The sequence below is a fragment of the Dermacentor variabilis genome, unplaced genomic scaffold (assembly GCF_050947875.1).
Source record: "Dermacentor variabilis isolate Ectoservices unplaced genomic scaffold, ASM5094787v1 scaffold_17, whole genome shotgun sequence".
NCBI lineage: Eukaryota > Metazoa > Arthropoda > Arachnida > Ixodida > Ixodidae > Dermacentor > Dermacentor variabilis.
In genome coordinates, this window is record NW_027460335.1 from 8,329,664 (window position 1) to 8,349,607 (window position 19,944).

At 48.2% G+C, this 19,944-nt stretch overlaps 5 non-coding genes across 5 annotated transcripts; all 5 read left to right on the top strand.

Annotated features, from left to right (window-relative positions):
• The first annotated feature begins 8,228 nt into the window (after positions 1–8,228).
• On the top strand, positions 8,229–8,320 carry TRNAI-UAU (transfer RNA isoleucine (anticodon UAU)). Its single transcript is given in 2 exon segments — positions 8,229–8,266; positions 8,285–8,320. It is a non-coding gene; the product is annotated as a tRNA-Ile (tRNA).
• Positions 8,321–14,122: 5,802 nt separating this feature from the next.
• TRNAI-UAU (transfer RNA isoleucine (anticodon UAU)) lies at positions 14,123–14,214 on the top strand. The gene is given in 2 exon segments: positions 14,123–14,160; positions 14,179–14,214. It is a non-coding gene; the product is annotated as a tRNA-Ile (tRNA).
• A 105-nt stretch (positions 14,215–14,319) lies between these two features.
• Positions 14,320–14,411, top strand: TRNAI-UAU (transfer RNA isoleucine (anticodon UAU)). Its single transcript is given in 2 exon segments — positions 14,320–14,357; positions 14,376–14,411. It is a non-coding gene; the product is annotated as a tRNA-Ile (tRNA).
• A 4,835-nt stretch (positions 14,412–19,246) lies between these two features.
• Positions 19,247–19,338, top strand: TRNAI-UAU (transfer RNA isoleucine (anticodon UAU)). Its single transcript is given in 2 exon segments — positions 19,247–19,284; positions 19,303–19,338. It is a non-coding gene; the product is annotated as a tRNA-Ile (tRNA).
• A 301-nt stretch (positions 19,339–19,639) lies between these two features.
• On the top strand, positions 19,640–19,731 carry TRNAI-UAU (transfer RNA isoleucine (anticodon UAU)). The gene is given in 2 exon segments: positions 19,640–19,677; positions 19,696–19,731. It is a non-coding gene; the product is annotated as a tRNA-Ile (tRNA).
• Positions 19,732–19,944: the final 213 nt, after the last annotated feature.

The following is a 19,944-nucleotide window of genomic DNA, read 5'->3' on the forward strand; positions in this document are numbered from 1 at the left end:
AGTAAATGATGACGAAGGATTCCCGTACGACCTTATCATGCTTACGGGCCTCCACTGTTTATGGCGTGCAAGAATGGCGGGCTACCATTGTGACCCGGATGCCCGACCGGCGCGTGTATACTTCGAGAATGCATGAAGCGATATGTAGAAGTGCAGAAGTTGCAACAGCCTGTTCCTGAGTGGCTGTCGAGGGTTGAACCCCTGACAGCGCTCAAGGAATTTTAATACGACAATGTCATGCCACAGTAGTGGACGGCAACGAATGTGTTCATTACTGTTTCTCGTTCGGTTTTTGTATTCATTATTCTTTCTTTCGTTTTTGTGTATATCATTTAAGGAATGTGTGTTGTGGTGACATGTCGAGGACTGGCAATAAAGAAAAAGTGGCGCAATTGGTTAGCGCACGGTACTTATACGACAGTTCTCGTGAGCTATGCCGGGGCTGTGAGTTCGAGCCTCACCTGGGGAATGTTCTTTTATATTCGACATTCGAGAAAAAAGTCCTCATACGTACGCCAATTTATCATTCTATTGTTACCCGATATATACTCACTTAGGTTTCTGCTGCACTCAATCCCCAGTGGCGCAATTGGTTAGCGCACGGTACTTATATGACAGTTCTCGTGAGCCATGCTGGGGTTGGGAGTTTGAGCCTCACCTGGGGAACGTTCTTTCATATTCTACATTCGAGAAAAAGGTCCTCATACGCACGCCAATTTATCATTCCATTGTTACCCGATATATGCTCACTTAGGTTTCTGCTGCACTCAATCCCCAGTGGCACCATTCTGCTTCCGGCTCACGAGCTGAACGGATCGCGGGATCACGAGCTCCAGTGGAGCGGCTTATGCGGCTGTTAGCCGCGGCAACAGGCTTTCGACATCGGACGATAAGGATTACCAGATTATTTTGCCTCGGCTACCTACAGTACGCATCGTGTTAAACACAGTTTTTTTGCACGGCGACACTCGTGTTCGCCCGTTTCGTGTAGAGGATTTTCGGGACGCGCTTCAAGCTCTTGGTATGCTCTTTGGCGTCGTCGCCCTTGGAGCGTACGAAATCAGCCACGTATGGGCGGTGACGACGAAGACAGCCGAGGCGGCCCGAAAGCTGGCTGCACTGAAGGAGCTTCAGGTCAAGGGGCGTCGCTGCCTGGTCATCGACCCTAAAGAACAGCAGGTGAAGCTTCGTCTTCACTGGCTTCTTCATGGTGTGGATGATGAAGAGGTAAAGACTGCGCTGGCTTCCTTTGGCAAAGTCACGGAAGTAACCCGGGAGCGCTGGCGAGTGGATGGCGTTTCCGACAAGGGCTCGACAACCCGAGCTGTGCTGCTGCAGCTGAAGGCTGGACTGAAAGTCGACGACCTGCCCCACCAGATCCGCGTCGCCGGCGAGCTTGCGCTGGTCGAAGCCCCAGGTCATCCTGTGCAGTGCCTGCGCTGCCGGGGACCTGGTCACGTTCGTCGAGAATGTAAGGTTCCCCGTTGCTCCCGGTGCAGGCTTTTCGGACACAGCGACACGGACTGTGTACGTTGATACGCAGTAGCCGCGGGGTCGGCGGAGAGCGAGCCGTTGACATCAGACCACATGATGGACGTGACCGAGGCCGAGGAAGCGGCCAAGGGAGCTGGAAGCGGCAATGCGGTGGCAGAAGCGAGCGGGACGACGACGCCGAATAAAGGAGGACCGAATAATGTCCCTCCTCCCGACGAGCCAGAAACCGCACTAATCAGCGTCAGGGTGGCCCAGAAAGAAAATGAGAGCCGCCAGCCGGCTACTGATTCTACGGATGCAGCGGAAAACGACAACGCGACCCCTGCTAGCGCCCGCGTCGAAAGCGTCTCGGCTACGGTGAAGAGGTCCCTGCAGCAGGAGGAGAAAGTCGACGGAAAGGCCAGCGGTGACTCCGAGGCGCCGCCGGCTAGGACGCTACCCGGAAGGCGCTCCACCCTCAAGCCTAAGCCTAACCTGGAGGCTGACCGTAGGCTCACCCCGAAGCCGACCAAAGACGAACTCGGACGACGGCCACCGGCCACCGGATGGCCACAGAGGTGTCTAGAGGTCAGCTAGACGTTAAGGTGAGCACCATGCTCCGGGCCTTCTCCCCTCCCGTCTAAATCAGTAATGGCTATCAACCCGTCGCTTAGCCTCGGCACGCTAAACGTTCGAGGTCTGGCCGCCAAAAGGAAACAGAGTCAGGTGTATAGACTGCTAGTGGACCACGACCTCGACATTTTAGCAGTGCAAGAAACCAAGATGGACGGCGAGGAGGAGACCGGGAGCATGGTGCAAAGCTTCACGTACAACTACTATACGGTAGTGAGCCACGCCTTAGGGACTTCGGCGGGATGTGTCTTCTTCGTGAGGAAGCTTCCAGGCCTGGTTATAGACGGTTACTTCTCGTGCTCTTCCGGTCGACATGTCGTTTGTGATTTCAGCTATTGCGATGTCCAATGGCGCGTGCTGTGCATTTATGCGCCTAATACAGTGCAAGAAAGGGTAAATTTCTTTTTGAACTTGAAGCACCACTTCTCTGTGCACAAAACGATAGCCTGTGTTGGAGACTTCAATTGTGTATTGAACATCGAGGATAGGTCTACGCGACGCGTAATTTACGACAAAAGCAGCGATATCATGGCGCAGATCATACACGAGTTTGAATTAGAGGATATCGCTCAGTGTTTCGGTGCTGACCGAGAAGTGAGGTACACCCACTTCCAGGGAATAAGTCATGCACGATTAGACCGTATCTATCTATCATATCAATCAGTAGAAAAATGCCAGTGCTATACAGTTACTGCCGTATCCTTTTCTGACTACTGCCTGGTAAAATGCAGGGTGGGCCGCAAAAAAGAACGAAAAGAATTCGTCTGGGAACTGTGGAAAATGAATGCTGAGCTTCTACGGGATGATACTTTTAACGAAACGGTAGTGAATGCTCTGAATTCTTTTGGAAAAGACAGTTCTATGAAGTTGGGCGAGGAATGGGAGCTGTTGAAACAAACTATTAAAATCAAGGCGATTAAAAGAAGCAGCGTACTACGACATGAAGACAAGGCAAGAGAAAGGAATTTAAAAACATACTGGAAAAATTTGTGACGCTCGAATGCATGCAACCCGGCGCTTATCAAGAAGATATACGTGCTATTAAGAAAAAGCTCAAGGTTTTCGATGAAGAGCGTTATCGAGGCGCGCTCGTTCGTGCGAGAGCAGGAAGACTAGCATGCGGGGAAATGCCTTCGAAAAGAGCACTGGGATTAGAAAAAAAGCACTCCAGACGCAAACAGATTGAGGCCATCGAATATAACGGGGTGGTAGTAACTGATATGAAGAATATAGGGCGCGCCTTCATTGAACATTTCCAAAAGCTTTTCGCATTCAGGCACGTCAACATGCAATGTTTCAAGCACTTATTTTCGCAGCGAATGCCACAGCTGTCGAGTGACGTTAAAGAAACGTTGGAAGGCCGAATAACTGAACAGGAAGTGATAAAGGCCATCGAAGACCTGAACCTTGGCAAGTCACCAGGTCCAGACGGTCTTTGTGCCGCTTGGTACAAATCGTTCAAAAGCCACTTAGCTCCTATCTTGACCGCAGTTTTCAATGAATATTACGAAATGAAAATATTTCCACCATCCTTCGGCCAGTCCCATACAGTACTAATACCTAAAACAGAAGAGACCGAGAAGCTCAAGCAACTTTCCTCCTATAGACCCAAAGCGCTTACTAACTGCGACTACAAAATACTGATGAAGGTGCTGGCACGGCGTATGCAGTCAGTCATTAAGGAAGCAGTCGGCCCACACCAGACGTGTGGCATTCGCGGAAGAACCATCTTCACTAACATTCATAAGTTGAAGTGTGTGCTGGAGTGTTGTGATGCCATGTGTGATGCAGTTGCGATCCTCCAGCTTGACTTGGAGAAAGCGTTTGATTGCGTTTCTCACGAGATATTGCTCACCATCCTTGAACATGTTAATTTTGGCCACATAATCACTGAGGGGGTGCCCATGGCGTACCGGAGTTGCTATAGGAGACTTACAATTAATCAAACGCGGGGGCCCCCATTAACATGAAGCGCTCCGTTCGCCAGAGTTGTCCACTCAGCCCACTCCTGTTTTGTGTTTACATAGAAACGCTATGTCAGGCCATCATTGAAAATGAATACATTAAGGGATTTTTCCCCCAAGCAGCAGAGGTGAAGTTATTGGCATATGCTGACGATGTGGCTGTATGTTGTAAAGATACGCAAAGTGTATTGAACGCCGAGAGTATCGTCAGGCAGTTCGGTAATGCCACTAATAGCTTCGTGAACTGGCAGAAATGTTTGGGGTTTTGGCACAGGGGATGGGCGTCCACACCAGACCACTTTTTGAACGTCACCTGGGTCACGACGCCAGTTAAGTACCTTGGCGCACCCCTTGATGCCTACAAGGACAGTAGCGAGTACTGGAAGGAGCAGACCAAAGAAATAAAAGAAAAAGCCGACCGATGGAACGCCGGCCACCTTTCAATGTTCGCGAAAGCAACAGCGTGCAACAGTTTTCTCGTAACAAAGATCTGGTACGTAATGCAGGTCCTACAGTGCTCTCGGATTAATGTGCAGAAACTGCATCGCGTGTTCGCTGTTTTCGTGTGGGCATCGAGCTGGGAGCGATGTAGCCAAGATAATCTCTTCCGGCGCGTGAAGGATGGTGGTCTGGGGTTGGCGCACCTCTTCTTGCGTCAACTAGTAAACAGGTTCTTCTTTTTTCAAGACACAAATGACCCATTTCTATGCACCGTTATCCAAATGAGGTTGTCAAGATCACTTCCCGAATTCGTTGTAGGCACCGAAACAATGCCAGGACCAGTTCGTGGTTTCTTTCGGGAAATAATTCAGAGTGTTTCCTTTTTGCGTGTTCGTTTTTCCAGTGCATATTTGTGGAGTGTAAAACGGAAAAAGTTATATCGTGATTTATGTGACAGTGTTTTGCTGGTACCCATGTACAGAGCCCCGTACAGTGGAGGCCCAGGCCTAGATGTATTGAAAAGGGTGATGAATATGCCAGTTCAACCAGCCACTAAATCGTTCTCCTTTAAATTACACACCGGTACTCTACCTGTTAAAATCTTTCTTGGACAACGTGGGTTCTACATGCCATGGGGAACCCACTGCCTTGTATGTGAAAAAACAGAAAGCATAGATCATGTCTTAATCCACTGTTGGGAAGAGGTCTTTTTCTCGGACGTGTTACAAAGGACTCTAAAAAAGGAGCTACCTATAGATCCCCACGGAATCAGGTTTCAGCCGGTATATGACGACGAAGGTTTCCCGTACGACCTGATCATGCTTACGGGCCTCCACTGTTTATGGCGTGCAAGAATGGCGGGTTGCCATTGTGACCCGAATGCCCGACCGGCTCGTCTATACACTTGTGAATGCATGCAACGGTATGTCGAAGTGCAGAAGTTGCAACAGCCTGTTCCTGAGTGGCTGTCGAGGGTTGAACCCCTGACAGCACTAAAGGAATTGTAATCCGACAACGTCGAGCCACAGTTGCGGATTCATTCCTTTTTGCTTCTTTGGTCTTTGTTTATATCATTTAGGAATTTGAGTGGTGATATGTCGAGGACTGGCAATAAAGGAAAAATAAATCCCCAGTGGCACAATTGGTTAGCCCACGGTACCTATACGACAGTTCTCGTGAGCCATGCCGGGGTTGTGAGTTTGAGCCTCACCTGGAGAATGTTCTTTTATATTCGAGAAAAAAGTCCTCATACGCACGCCAATTTATCGTTCCATTGTTACCCGATATATGCTCACTTAGGTTTCTGCTGCACTCAATCCCCAGTGGCACCGCAGTTCACGAGAGGACTGTCTTTTTTGAATTTATTAAGCAACACCTGAACACGGAAAGGCAGCTCATTCTGTTGGGTGACTTCAATTGTGTTCTGAGCGCCGATGACAAAACTAGTGCGCGTACTTTCAGGGATAGTAGTAAGGTCGTTCTTATTCGATTAATTGATGAATTTGCTTTAGAGGACGTGGGAGAATGCCTGGTGCGCAGGTGCCCAGTAAAGTACACTCATTTCCAAGGTACCAGCCACGCCCGAGTCGACAGGATTTACGTGTCTGCATGTTTGGTCCCAAAGTGTCATGGCTTTGACGTAGTGCCCGCGCCCTTCTCGGATCACTGCATGGTTGAATGTTTCATAGGCGCAAAAAAGTGAAGCAGCTGTTTTCAGTGGGGTCTTTTGAAGTTAAACAACAAACTGCTCTATGATCAAGAATTCGCTAAGGGAGCGGAGGAAGAAATTAGTAAAGTCACTGGAGGGGGAATACATGAATTGGGCCAGGAATGGGAACTGTGCAAGCAACAGATAAAAATAAAAGGAATTGAAAGGGCGAGCTGCATACAGTACCAAGAAAAATTAAATGAAACGCAGTTAAAGTCTATGCTAGAAAAATTATTAGTTCTGGGGTGCAAGGCACCGGGGTTATACATGAAAGACGTTAGGAAAATAAAACAAAAATTATAAATTCATGATGAAGAACGCTATCGTGGAGCGCTTGTGCGCGCGAGAGCTGAACATCTTGCCGTGGCGGAGACGCCCACAAAACGGGCGCTAGGGATGGAAAAAGCGCACACAAGAAGGAACCATGTCCCTGAGGTACAATGGGCGAGCCGCACCGCAACAGATAATAGAGAAATCGGGCAAGCTTTCTTTGAGTATTACCAGGCATTGTTCGATTTGCGTTATGTCGACCTGGACCGGTTTAAAGAATCGTATCTGCGGGCTATGCCACGACTAGACGAGGAACAAAAAGCAAGACTGGACACGGCCATTAGCGAGCAGGAAGTAGAGCGTGCAATAGATAATTTAAACCCTGGAAAATCGCCTGGGCCTGATGGCTTGAGTGCAGCCTTCTACAAAGCTTTCAAGCAACAACTAGCTCCATTGCTGACTGCGGTATTCAATGAGGCATATGAAATAAATGTTTTAGCTGTGTCGTTTGGAACGTCACATACTGTACTTATTCCGAAAACCGACAAAGTAGATAAACTTAAGCAGGTATCGTCATACAGACCTATCGCTCTGACAAACGTAGACTACAAAATCTACATGAAGGTTCTTGCCAGGAGATTACAGACTGTTATAGGCGAAATAGTTGGCCCTCATCAAACGTGTGGGATCAAAGGCCGTTCCATCGTTCACAACATTCACAAGGCGAGGTGTGTACTTGAATGCTGTGACGCCACATATGCACGTGTCGCACTACTACAATTAGATTTGGAAAAGGCATTTGATTGTGTGCCACATTATATTCTGTTTTGCATCCTGGACTACATCAATATAGGTTCGGTCATCCGAGAGGGAGTGAGCTTGGCGTACCGTAACTGCACTACGAGGCTACTTGTTAATAAGTTGCTGGGGGCCCCCATAAACGTACGACGTTCGGTGCGCCAGGGTCGCTCCCTCAGCCCTCTGTTGTTTGATATATATATTGAGGCACTGTGTCTGAACATAATGCAAAGCGATGAAATTCATGGATTTAGACTACAAGCAATCGAAGTGAAATTGCTTCCGTATGCAGACGATGTTGCAGTTCTTTGCAGGGACAAGGAAAATGTTAGTAAAACAGTTGAAAGGGTGCAGTGCTTCAGTGAGCTAACCGGAAGCCGGGTCAATTGGGATAACTGCCTGGGATTTTGGCACGGAGAATGGCCTTCAACCCCAGAAACTTTTGCCAACGTGGCTTGGGTGACAACGCCTCCGAAGTACTTGGTGGTGCCGCTGCAATTTTATAGAGACACTGATCCGTACTGGTGAGCGCAGCTGCATGAGACGCGAGAAAAAGCGGACACATGGACAAGCGCTCATCTATCAGTGTTCGCAAGAGCTACGGTGTGCAATATTTTTTTATTAGTAAGTTGTGGTATGCAATGCAAGTGCTACACTGTTCCCGAGTAAACGTGCAGAAGCTGCACCGTGTATTTGCTGTCCTTGTTTGGGCGTCCACATGGGAGAGGTGCAGCCGCACGAACTTGTTTCGACAGGTGAAGACCGGTGGTTTAGGACTGGGATATTTGTTTGTGCGACAGATTGTAAACAGGTTTTTATTTTTCCTTGATGTTAGAGACCCATTCCTGCGCACCGTGTGTCCTCAAAGTCCTCATACGCACGCCAATTTATAATTCCATTGTTACCCGATATATACTCACTTAGGTTTCAGCTACACTCAATCCCCAGTGGCGCAATTGGTTAGCGCACGGTACTTATATGACGGTTCTCGTGAGCCATGCCGGGGTTGTGAGTTCGAGCCTCACCTGGGGAATGTTGTTTTATAATTGACATGCGAGAAAAAGGTCCTCATACGCACGCCAATTCATCATTCCATTGTTACCCGATATATACTCACTTAGGTGTCTGCTACACTCAATCCCCAGTGGCGCAGGATTCTGCTTCCGGCAGCCGAGCTGAGCGTTCAGCGGAATCATGGGCTCCAGTGGAGCAGCGACAGCGGCCACTTTTGGCCGTGGAAACAGGTTTAGCAGCGACGAAGAAACCGACTACCGGTTTATTTTGCCTCAGCTGCCAAAAGGACGAATTGTTAATAACACCGTGTTTCTACATGGTGATGTACGAGCGAGGCCGTATAAGGTCGAGGACTTTAGGGATGCTCTTACGCCCACGGGCCTGCTACCGGAAGTTGTGTGCCTTGGCGCGTACCAAGTGAATCATGTCTGGGCAGTGACCCTCGGTGATGCTGCTGCAACAAAGCGACTGTTGGCCTTGAAAGAGATTCAGGTTAAGGGGCGGCGATGTGTTATCGTCGACACTCAGGACCAGCAGGTGAAGCTCCGGCTTCACTGGCTGCTACACGGCGTGGAAGATGAAGATGTGCGGACTGCGTTGGCGGCCTTCGGCAAGGTGGTTGAGGTGAGCCGGGAGAAGTGGCGTGTTCAAGCTGTTGCAGAGAAATGTTCGACCACGAGGACCGTTCTTCTCAAGCTGAAGGGCGGACTGAAAGTCGAAGATATTCCTCACCAGATACGCGTTGCCGGGGAGTTGGCCTTGGTGGTGGTACCCGGTCTTCCGATGCAATGCCTACGCTGCCAAGGCACGGGACACGTCAGGCGGGACTGTAAGGTGGCGCGCGTCTCGCGTTGCAGACGCTTCAGGCACGTCGACGCCGACTGCGTCAAGACTTACGCTACTGCGACTAGCCCAGTCACGGGTGAAGAGGCGGCAGTACACGTCATGGATGCAGTTGAGACCGAAGATGCTGCTAAGGGAGCCGGAGAACAAGTGCCCCCAGGGAAGACAAGTACCACGACGGGGCCGGAGGTCGCTGACGCCAAGGTCGTCCAAGTCGCTGAGCAGGTTACTGGGCCTGCAAGGGTCGACAAGGCCAAAGATCCTGCGAAGGCAAGCGCTAGTGAAGCTGAACGGGACGACGACGAGTCAGCGATGCAACAGGGCGAGTACGCTCACGATGGGGACCGTGCCGCTGGTCTCGGTGCCGCATCCAAGCGCCCCCGTGACGAGGCCGGGGACAAGAACAACGCGGCATCCAGCACTAGTGACGGCCCGCCGGCGAAGACGCCTCAAGGGAGGCGGTCGGTCTTCAAGCCTAAGCCAAATGTACCGCTCGAGAGAAGGCCTGGTGACAAAGTGCAGCAGACGAACACCACCGGGAAGACCGCCGGTCCCGGAGGCGGCTAGCCGAGGGCTGGTCGTGAAGGGTAAGCACCATGCTCCGGGCCTACCTTATACTTTAGTTCAGCATGGCTTCTAATCCGTCACCCGCTATTGCCACACTAAACGTAAGAGGGTTGGCGGCTAGGCGTAGGCAAAGTCAAGTCCTACGGCTGGCCACTGACCACGACCTAGACGTTCTAGCTGTCCAGGAGACAAAAGTTGACGGAGAGGACAAGACCGGGGGCATGGTGCGGCGTTTCACGACTAGATATTATGCGGTCGTGAGCCACGCTGTAGGGACGTCCACCGGTTGTGTTCTGTTTGTTAAAAAGTTGCTTGGCCTTCTTGTTAAAAATGTATTTTCATGTCAATCCGGAAGGATTGTTTTTTGTGATTTTGGTTTTCGTGACCTTGAATTCAGAGTCATGTGCATATATGCGCCGAATGTTGTGGAAGAGCGCGCCTTATTTTTTGCGAACCTTTTCCAGTATGTTACCACTGATAAATGCATGGTTTTGTTGGGGGATTTCAATTGTGTTTTGAGGGCTCGAGATAGAGTCAATAATGCTGGTATTCGCAAGAAAAGCAGTAGTGTGTTGACAAAGCTAATTAGGGATAATGAACTGGACGATGTCTGTGAGTGCCTGGAAGGGGAGCGGGAAGTCATGTACACGCGATTTCAAGGTCGTAGCCATGCTCGGTTAGAATGCATATACGTATCGCAAGGCATGATTCCAAAGTTCCATAGTTATTCTGTGACACCAGTATCGTTTACAGATCACTGCTTGGTGAAATGTCATATAGGCACGGAGAGGAAGAAAGAAGATTTTAATTGGGACCTATGGAAAATGAATGCCTTATTACTAAAAGACAAGCCATTTGTAGAGGCAGTGCATGAGGCCGTCAGGAAAGTAAATGAGGAATATAGTGAAACAATAGCAGAAAAATGGGAATGCTTCAAACAAAACGTAAAAATGAAAGCTTTAGAAAGATCGAGCTGCTTAAAGTATGAGAAGGAAATGAAAGAAAGGCGCTTACGAAAGACACTTAAGCAGCTGATAGCGCTTGAGTGCGAAGAGCCTGGGGCGTATAAAGAAGACGTGCGAACCATTAGACAGTTTTAGTTACACGTACGTAGAGGCTTCACGTACGCAAACGTGAAAAGCCTACGTTCCTTACGTGCATGCCATCTGAAACGCTTTTAGCTACACGCACGCGACGCACGCCAAGAGGGACCCCGTAGCTCCATCTATCGGGAAATGTGAACACGGCGGTAGCCAATCCAACTCTGTCGCCGTGTTTCGATGCGAGCCGTCTGCGCGCGAGCGGCTCGCAATGGCTTGTTCGTGATCTCGCGGAACTCCCGCGCGAAGCTGACTACGTGCGCAAGAAACGAACGCAAAGAATTGAATCTCACGTACGTCCGTGAGAAGCGCGCGCGTCCGCTACGTTCTACGCATGCGCACTGCTCACACGTAGAAGCTCTACGTACGCAAAGCCGCTACGTACGTGTAACTAAAACTGTCTATTAAAGAAAAAATCGAGCAGCTTGACAAGGAACGGTATGAAGGAGCGATTGTGCGCGCAAGAGCAAATGCCATAGTAGCGGGGGAGACGCCCACGAAAAGGGCGCTTGGACTTGAAAAAGCGCATGTTCGAAGGAATCACGTCGATAAAATTCTATGGAACGGCACAATTCCTGAAGACACTAAGAGCATAGGCCAAGCGTTTCTAGAGTATTATCAGTCGCTCTATGCGTTTCAAGAAGCGAATGTAGACGAGTTTAAAAAGGTTTTTCTCGGTCGCATGCCGCGATTGAGTGACGACACGAAAGAACGAATAGAAGGGAAAATAACAGAAAGCGAAGATCAAAAGGCGATTGATGGCTTGAACCAAGGCAAATCGCCTGGACCTGATGGCCTGGGCGCTTGTTTATATAAAGCTTTCAAGAAAGAACTGTCGCCGCTGCCAACAAACCTGTTTAATGATGCGTATGTTAACAAAGCTTTGCCGCCTTCCTTTGGCAAAGCGCATACCATACTCATCCCTAAGAGTGATCAAGTGGATAAACTTAGGCTGGTGACATCTTACAGGCCGATATCGTTAACCAATATTGATTATACGATTTCTATGAAGGTTTTGGCAGCCAGACTTCAAAGCGTCATAAAGGAAATAGTTGCTGGTCATCAAACGTGCGGTCTCAAGGGAAGGTCGATTTTTTCAAATATTCACACGATGCGGTGCGTGCTCGAGTACTGTGACGTCACCGCGGGCGGAGTCGCAGTGCTCCAGCTCGACCTTGAGAAAGCCTTTGATTGTGTCTCTCGTAATATTTTGTTTGCCATTTTCGACCAAGTTAATGTTGGTTCCATAATCACTGAGGGAGTGGCGTTGGCGTACCAGAACTGCACTACACGCTTAATTGTGAATAAATCATTGGGGGCCCCCATTAACGTCATGCGTTCTGTGCGTCAGGGCTGCCCCCTCAGTCCTCTTTTGTTTGGGATGTACATAGAAACTATGTGTTTGGCCATAATTGAAAATGATCAAATACGCGGTTACAGCTTGGCAAACACAGAAGTCAAACTCTTGGCATATGCAGATGACATCGCAGTGTGTTGTACAAGCAAACAAAGTGTGACGGAAACGATAAGCGTAGTGAAAAATTTTTGCGATGTGACGGGCAGTAGAGTAAACTGGCGCAAGTCGCTTGGTTTGTGGCACGGAGAGTGGTCTTCGGCCCTGGACAATTTTGCAAATGTGAGATGGATAAGAACCCCGACCAGATATCTAGGTGTTCCCATGGACAGTTACAAAAATAGCGATGAATACTGGACGAATCAAGCAAAAGAAACTATAGAAAAAGCAGAAAGGTGGAACGGCATCAACCTGTCAATTTTTGCAAAGTCAACAGTGTCTAACATGTTTTTTATTACGAAGTTGTGGTACGTCATGCAAACGATCTACTGTTTAAGAGTAAACGTGCAAAATTTGCACAGAGTGTTCGCGGTTTTTATCTGGGGCTCTACCTGGGAAAGGTGTAGCCGAACCAATCTGTTCAGGCACCAGAAGGAAGGGGGGCTGGGCTTGGCGCATCTTTTTGTACAACAGCTCGTCAACAGATTTTTGTTTTTTCGGGATGTGAGTGATCCATTCCTGCGTACGGTATGCCAGCTAAGGTTGAGAGACGCTTTGCCGGCACTTATCGTTAGTACTGATAGTCTGCCGGGAACGCTTCGGGGCTACCTTAAAGAAGTTGTGGATAGTGTGCGCTTTCTTTCTGTTCGTTTTTCGTTTGATTATTTATGTGAAGTTAAAAGGAAAGCATTATATAAAGATGTTTGCGGCATTGTATTTCCAGTGCCATTGTACAGAGCGCTATACAGTGGAAGATCAGGACTGGATGTCCTTAAGCGAGTGAAAAATATGGAGGTGCCTACTGGGGTAAAGACATTCTTTTTTAAATTACACACAGGAACGCTCTCAGTGAAGACATTCATGGAAGAACGTGGCTTGCTTGTACCCTGGGGCTCGCACTGCTTGATTTGCAAGCAACCCGAAACAATAGACCATGTCTTTTTGCATTGCTGGGCCGGAGTGTTCTTCTGGGATGTCCTACAAAGAACAATGAAGAAGGAGTTACCGTTAAATCCGCATGGCATCAGGTACTCAGCGGTAAGAAATGACGACGAGGTTCCCTTCGACCTAATAATGCTCAAAGGCCTTCATAGTTTATGGCGTGCAATGATGTCTGGGTACTACTGCGACCCGGACGCTAGGCCTGCGCGTATTTATTTCAGAGAAAGCATGTCTAGTTTCATTGAAATGAAGAAAATACAAGAATGTGTACCCGAATGGCTGTCGAGGATAGAACCTCTGACAGCTTTGAAAGAATTTTAATCCGACAACGCCAGTCCTTATAGGACTGATGGCATGTATATCCTTTCAAAATGTATTGTATTTGTTAAATGCGTATTGTAATTTTGTTCTCGATTATGTGCTTTGTACAATGTCGAAGATCGGCAATAAATTTTTAAAAAATCCCCAGTGGCGCAATTGGTTAGCGCACGGTACTTATATGACAGTTCTCGTGAGCCATGACGGAGTGGTGAGTTCGAGCATCACCTGGGGAATGTTCTTTTATATTCCACATTCAAGAAAAAAGTCCTCATACGCACGCCAATTTATCATTCCATTGTTACCCGATATATGCTCACTTAGGTTTCTGCAGCACTCAATCCCCAGTGTCGCAATCGGTTAGCGCACGGTACTTATACGACAGTTCTCGTGAGCCATGCCGGGGTTGTGAGTTCGAGCCTTACCTGGGGAATGTTCTTTTATATTCGACATTCGAGAAAAAAGTCCTCATACGCACGCCAGTTTATCATTCCATTGTTACCCGGTATATACTCACTTAGGTTTCTGCTACACTCAATCCCCAGTGGCGCAATTGGTTAGCGCACGGTACTTATATGACAGTTCTCGTGAGCCATGCCGGGGTTGTGAGTTCGAGCCTCAGCTGGGGAATGTTCTTTTATATTCGACATTCGAGAAAAAAGTCCTCATACGCACGCCAGTTTATCATTCCATTGTTACCCGGTATATACTCACTTAGGTTTCTGCTACACTCAATCCCCAGTGGCGCAATTGGTTAGCGCACGGTACTTATATGACAGTTCTCGTGAGCCATGCCGGGGTTGTGAGTTCGAGCCTCAGCTGGGGAATGTTCTTTTATATTCGACATTCGAGAAAAAAGTCCTCATACGCACGCCAATTTATCATTCCATTGTTACCCGATATATGCTCACTTAGGTTTCTGCAGCACTGCAGAATGAACAGCTTCATTCTGCAGAATGAAGCTGTTCTGGCTGCTTCACACGACTCCCGACGAGGACGTCAGAGCAGCCTTGGCGCCGTTCGGAACGGTGACCGAAATTTCCAGGGAGCGGTGGCGAGTACCAGGGTGCGGCGACAAAGGTTCTCACACGCGTCTGGTATCGTTACGGCTGATGGCTGGTATGACCATGGAAGACATCCCGCATCAGCTACGAGTATCAGAGGACCATGCGCTCGTGATCGTGCCAGGCAGAGCTCCGCTCTGCCTCCGATGCCGCGGCACCGGCCATATACGGCGCGAGTGCCGTGTGCCACGCTGTGGGCTCTGTCGTCGTTTCGGCCACGACGAGACCCAGTGCGTGAGAAGCTACGCTAACGTGACCGGGTCTGGCCCGAGCGACGCGTTAGACGAGCACTTGATGGATCAAGCGGACGCGGAAGAGACTGCTGGAGCGGGCGGAGACCCACGAGGCACGGAAGAGAAGCCAGTGGTCATGGCAAGCGTCAAGTGCCAACCCAGAATGGGCAGTAGCGAGGCAGTGGCCAAGAACGAAGTGCAAGGTGAACCGTCGGCAGAAAATTCTACGGTGCGTGAAAGTGGGGGCGACGCGGAGGCTGCCGAGGGCGTTCTGCGACAGGGCAACTCTGGCGCTGCCTTCATCGAAGAATCCGGCGAGCAAATGGACCACGCCAGCGCCGTTTCAAAGAGACCTCGCGAAATACCCGATCAAGATGGCAGGCTTGAGCAAGACGACGGTATCAGCAGCGAAGGGCCACCCACGAAGGCTTCCTCTTTCCGGCGGTCTACACTCAAGCCCAAGCCGAACGTTCCGCTCGAGAGGAGGCCGACGCGAGAACTTCCACCTGAGGGGCGTCAGACGCCGACCAATCTGACCAATCCGCCAGGTGGTAGGCAGACGCCGACCGTCCCACCAGACGGGCGACAGACGCCTGCTGTCCCACCAGATAAGCGGACGACGCCGACAGTTCCCCCGCGGTAGCGGGGTGCTGTTTGGTAGAAGGCTCAGTAAGGACTAGGTGCTGCGGAACCTTTAAGTGAATGATGAGTAGCGCATTTGGTAACGTCATGCCTTCGCCGTATGAGACGGAGCTTATGATGGTGCAGGGTTCTGTTTTTGTAAGTTTGGCGGTCTTTGATTTCCAAAATGAATTGTAGTTTGCGCTTGCTCTTCTCTTTCAATGGCAAATAATCATGGAATAGCAATGCGTATTGGCACGCTTAACGTACGAGGGTTAACGGCTAGACGGCGACAAGCACAATTAAGTCGCCTGATGCTGGAAAACGACATAGATATTCTTGCTGTTCAAGAAACTAAAATTGAAAGCGAAGAGCAAACGGACAAAATGGTTCAGGTTTTTAAATCGCGTTACAACACTTGTGTTTGTCATGGAGTAGGTAAGGCCGGTGGTTGTCTTTTATTTTTGCGTAATTCAATAGGTATTGTTGAGCAGAGTGTAATGTCGGCCCAAGATGGGCGATTGGTCCTATGTGATTTCTCTTTCAATAATATTGATTGGCGAATTGTCTGTGTGTACGCTCCAAACAAAATTAGTGATAGGAAAATTTTTTTTTAACTTTGTTGAGTCACACCTGACGTGTGAAAGAAATGTTGTTCTTCTTGGTGACTTCAATTGTGTTTGCTTGTCCGAAGATAGGGTGCCCAGTAAAATAATACGGGATACAAGTGCGCATCAACTCTGCGCAATCGTGGCAGACTATGATTTAGTAGACGTTGGAAGCATATTAAGCGGTAACAGCGTTGTTTTTACTCATTTCCAAGGGCAGAGTCACGCTCGACTAGATCGTTTGTACGTATCAGCAAACCTTGCGCGAACGGTCACTAGCTACGCAGTAAAGCACGTGAGCTTCAGTGATCACAGCCTAGTAACGTGTACATTAGGCACGAAACATAGAGGGTCTCACTTTAACTGGGAACTGTGGAAAATGAACGAAACGATCTTAAGTGATGAATGGTTTTTCAAAACGGTAAAAGGAAAAATTGACGTAATGCAAATAGATGCTACAACAAATTGGGCTGAGCTGTGGGAGCAGTTTAAAATTGAAGTGAAAATGAGTGCGATCGAGAGGGCATGTGTGATGCGTCATAAAGCTAAACAAAGAGAGAAAGAACTGCAAAGCATGCTCGATTATTTTCTAAACGCGGAGTGCACAATACCGGGATTGTTTTCGAAACAGATTAGAGAAATTAAACGCGAACTTGAAAGGGTGGACGCTCAAATTTACCAAGGAGCCGCGATAAGAGCACGATCCGAGAGGCTGTGGCTGGGAGAGGCGCCAACTAAGCGCGCGCTCAGTGACGAAAAGGGTTACGCATCCAAAAACATAATTAAAGAAATTTGTTTTAACAACACAATATCAAAAGACCCAGAAGTAATTGCAAAAGCTTTCGTTGAACACTACCGAGCGTTGCTCGGTAGGCAGGTGCCCGTAACAGAAGAGTTTGTAAACACCTTTCTAACACTTCTGCCAAAATTACAAGATGAAATAAAAGAGGGACTCGAGAGACCGATCTCTGCGAAAGAAATTACAGAAGCCATAGAAGACTTGGGTAAAGGAAAGGCGCCTGGACCAGACGGCCTAGGAGCAGCTTTCTATAAAACTTTCAAGGCAGAAATAAGCGAGATACTGCACAGTGTAATATCAGAAGCTCATGAAACTAAGCACTTGCCGCCATCATTCAGAAAAAGTCATGTTGTGCTTATACCGAAAACCACCGATACGGTAAAGCTGAAATCTGTCGCTGGATACAGGCCCATAAGTCTTACGAATTCGGATTATAAAATCTACATGAAGGTGCTCGGAAAAAGGACGCAGTCAGTTATTAAATCCATAGTAGGCCCACACCAAACATGTGGTACCAGGAATAGAACAATATTGTCGAATATTCACATCGCTAGGAGTATATTGGAATGCTGTGATGCGAACCTCGAATGTGTAGCAATGGTTCAGTTAGACCTAGAAAAAGCTTTTGACAGGGTTGCTCACAGCATACTTCTTGCCCTGCTAAAACACATTAATGTAGGCGAAGTGATTCAGGACGGAGTAGCCATGGCTTATGAGAACTGTTCCGCTCACCTTATAATCAATAAAAGACTCAGCGAAAATATACCAGTATTATCCAGTGTGCGCCAGGGGTGCCCTTTGTCGCCCTTACTTTTTGCGATTTTTCTTGAACCTCTCTGTTTGAAGGTACGAGAAAACGAAAACATTCGCGGCTACCGTCTTTTAACTCAGGAAGTAAAAATACTAGCTTACGCAGATGACATCGCACTTTTTTGCATTGACCAAGAGAGCATTCGGGAGGCAGTCAAGGATGCAAGAAAGTTTTGCAGTCTAACGGGGAGTGCCATAAGCTGGCCAAAAAGCTTAGGCTTCTGGCACGGTGAATGGGACAGCCGGCCTGCAGTGTTAGAAACAGTACCGTTCACAGATACGCCAACCAGTTATCTTGGTGTTCCTTTGGAATACTATCGCGATACCACGACGCAATGGACTGAACAAACTGAGCGGGCTAAAGCACAAACAACGAAGTGGGGAGGCAAGAATCTGTCAATATTCACGAGAGCCACTGTCTGCAATTTATTTCTTGTCAATAAAGTGTTTTATATGTTGCAAGTTTTATGTATATCCCGAGTGTGTGTACAAAAGTTGCACAGGGTTTTTGCTATGTTCGTGTGGGGATCAGGATGGGAGCGCACGAGTCGTCTGAATCTGTTTCACGCTGTGCAGAAAGGAGGGCTGGGTTTGTCGCATTTATTTTTGAAACAAGTAGTGTCGCGCTTCATGTTCTTGCGCGACGAAAGCGATTGTTTTTTGCGGTGCGTTATCCAGACGCGATTAGGTGACGCACTGCCAGAATATGTTGTGACGTCGTATGGCATACGTCAAGTTGTTGTCCGAGGTTTTTTGTTTGAAGTGATAAGCTCTTTCCGTTTTCTAAAAGTACACTTTTCTTTGGAATACCTGAACACGGTCGCAAGAAAGCGATTATACCGAGATTTAGTTAATATCATGTGTCCAGTACCAATATACCGTGCAGTATATGCACTGGGGCGTGAGCAGAATGTCTTAAAAAGAGTTAAGAAAATGCCTGTAAGAGCAACAACAAAAACATTTTTTTTCATGCTACACACTGGCACGCTTCCTGTCAAGCCATGGCTGCAGGAGAAGGGGATCTTTGGACCCTGGAGTGTGAATTGCCAAATATGTCAGAAACCGGAGACAATGGAGCACATATTTCTGGAGTGCAGGGACTCAGTCTTCCTTTGGGACATTCTGCAAAGGACACTAAAAAAAGAATTTCCTTTAACACCTTTTGGAATCCGTTTTTTACCGTTTGAAGAGACAGAAGGCATGCCATGTGATATGGTGATGTTACTCTGCATGCACAGCGTATGGAAAACACGAATGGCGGTGCGTAATGAGGATGTTGACGCTAAACCAGCCAAAGAATATTTTGTTGAAAATGTATTGTACATTCGCGAAGCGTTTAAAGCGCTCAGCAAACCACCTGAGTGGTTAACAGCATTTGAAAAGCTTGGAAACATTCAGCCTTTTTAAACCAAAATTAATCGACAAGGTACACCCGCACATTGAACTGTCTTTTTTGTTTTGTAATCGCAGCGGAGAATAGCTGTGAATCGTGTATTCGTTATAAAACAGGCAATAAAGAAAAAAAAATCCCCAGTGTCGCAATCGGTTAGCGCACGGTACTTATACGACAGTTCTCGTGAGCCATGCCGGGGTTGTGAGTTCGAGCCTCACCTGGGGAATGTTCTTTTATATTCGACGTCCGAGAAAAAAGTGCTCGCACGCACGCCAATTTATCATTCCATTGTTACCCGATATATGCTCACTTAGGTTTCTGCTGCACTCAATCCCCAGTGGCGCAATTGGTTAGCCCACTGTACTTATACGACAGTTCTCGTGAGCCATGCCGGGATTGTGAGTTCGAGCCTCACCTGGGGAATGTTCTTTTATATTCGACATTCGAGGAAAGGTCCTCATACGCACGCCAGTTTATCATTCCATTGTTACCCCGTATATACTCACTTAGGTTTCTGCTACACTCAATCCCCAGTGGCGCAATTGGTTAGCGCACGGTACTTATATGACAGTTCTCGTGAGCCATGCCGGGGTTGTGAGTTCGAGCCTCACCTGGGGAATGTTCTTTTATATTCGACATTCGAGAAAAAAGTCCTCATACGCACGCCAATTTATCATTCCATTGTTACCCGATATATGCTCACTTAGGTTTCTGCAGCACTCAATCCCCAGTGTCGCAATCGGTTAGCGCACGGGAATTATATGACAGTTCTCGTGAGCCATGCCGTGGTTGTGAGTTCGAGCCTCACCTGGGGAATGTTGTTTTACATTCG